The sequence below is a fragment of the Otolemur garnettii genome, unplaced genomic scaffold (genome assembly GCF_000181295.1).
Source record: "Otolemur garnettii isolate 467f Iridium unplaced genomic scaffold, OtoGar3 scaffold00144, whole genome shotgun sequence".
In the NCBI taxonomy this organism is placed as follows: Eukaryota; Metazoa; Chordata; class Mammalia; order Primates; family Galagidae; genus Otolemur; species Otolemur garnettii.
In genome coordinates, this window is record NW_003852539.1 from 5,027,966 (window position 1) to 5,029,989 (window position 2,024).

Consider the following 2,024-nt stretch of genomic DNA (forward strand, 5'->3'; position numbering starts at 1 on the left):
CTCCCAAGTAGCTGGGACTACAGGCACCCGCCACAATGCCTGGCTATTTTTTGGTTGCAGTTGTCATTGTTGTTTTAGCAGGCCCAGGCCAGGCTCAAACCTGCCAACTTCAGTGTATGTGGCTGGCACCCTACTCACTGCGCTACAGGCACCAAGCCTGGGTTCTTTCTTGAAATAAAGGTACATACCTGTGTGTACAAATCTGTCTTGTATTGTTTTGTTTTTTGAGACACAGTCTCACTTTGTAACCCTCAGTAGAGTGCTGTGGCATCATAGCTCACAGCAACCTCAAGCTCTTGAGCTCAAGTGATCCTCTTGCCTCAGCCTCCCATGTAGTTGGAACTACAGGCGCCCACCACAATGCCCCACTATTTTTAGAGATAGGATCTCACTCTTACTCAGGCTGGTCTCGAACTCCTGAAGCTCAAGCAATCCACTCACCTTGTCCTCCCAGAGTGCTAGGATTAGAGATATGAACCACCATGCCCAGCACATGTTTGTACAAATTTGTGCCAACATATACTCAGGGGTCCTCAAACTTTTTAAACAGGGGGCCAGTTCACTGTCTCTCAGACCACTGGAGGGCCAGACTGCGGGCCCCGGGACAAGTCAGCTGCTAAGCAGGACAGGCAAAAATACCCTGTAGGCTGGATAAATGTCCTTGGCAGGTGGCATGTGGCCCACGGGCCGTAATTTGAGAACACCTGTATACACCTATTTGCACAAAATTTCAGTGTAGAAGGGTAGTGTTCACAGACACTAAGCTCATCCACCCCTTCCTAGTTACAGACTAATTTCCCTTGGAATCTACCCAAGGGTAGCCTCTTTTTTGTTTTGTTTTGATTTTGTAAGAAACAGACTCTTGCTCTCTTGCTCTATTGCCCAGGCCGAAGTACAGTGTGACATGATCATAGTTCACTGTAGCCTTGAACTCCTGGCCTCAAGAAATCCTCCCAAGTGTGAGCCACTGCCCCAGCCAAGAATAGAATCTTAATAAAAATAAGTTTGCTGGCTCAGTGGCTATGGCTCAAGTGGCTAAGGCACCAGCCACATACACCTGAGCTGGCGGGCTCGAATCCGAGGCTCACCAAACAACAACAGCTGCAACCAAAAAACAGCTGGGCGTTGTGGTGGGTGCCTGTGGTCCTAGCTGCTTGGGAGGTAGAGGCAGGAGAATCACTTAAAGCCCAGGAGTATAAGGTTGCTGTGAGCTATGATGCCTACCCTACCAAGAGTGACAGCCTGAGGTTCTGTCTCAAAAAATAATAATAAGTTTGCTGGGCTGGGCGCGGTGGTTCACACACGTAATCCTAGGACTCTGGAGGGCCAAGGGGATAGATTGCTTGAGCTCACAAATTCGAGACCAGCCTGAGCAAAAAAGTGAGACCCAGTCTCTACTAAAAATAGAAAAACTGAGGCAAGAGGATCGCTTGAGCCTGAGTTGGAGGTTGCTGTGAGCTATGACACCACTGCACTCTACCCAGGGCAACACCTTGAGACTCTGTCTCAAAAAAAAATGGGCAGCGCCCATACCTCAGTGGTTATGGTGGCTAGCCACATACACCAAGGCTGGCAGGTTTGAACGCAGTCTGGGCTAGCTAAAGAACAATGACAAGTACAAAAAAAAAAAAAAAAAAATAGCCAGGCATAGTGGCAGGTGCCTGTAGTCCCAGCTACGTGAGAGACTGAGGCAAGAGAATTGCTTAAGCCCAAAAGTCTGAGGTTGCTGTGAGCTGTGATGCCACAGCATTCTACCAAGGGCAATATAGTGAGACTCTGTCTCAAAAAATAAGAATAATGGGGCAGCGCCTGTGGCTCAGTGAGTAGGGCGCCAGCCCCATATACCAAAGGTGGAGGGTTCAAACCCAGACTCAACCAAACTGCAAAAAAGAAAGAAAGAAAGAAGAAAGAATCTGGTTTGATTTGCTAAAAAGAATAATAATAATTTTGCTTTGGCTTGACACTCATAGCACAGTGATTAGGGTGCTGGCCACATAAACCGAGGCTGGCAGGTTTGAACCCAG

The 2,024-nt window shown here is 48.1% G+C and overlaps 1 protein-coding gene across 1 annotated transcript in view; it reads right to left on the reverse strand.

Annotated features, from left to right (window-relative positions):
* UTP11 (UTP11, small subunit processome component) overlaps positions 1 to 2,024 on the reverse strand; it is a 15,583-nt gene that overhangs the window by 1,909 nt on the left and 11,650 nt on the right. The window lies entirely within an intron of this gene.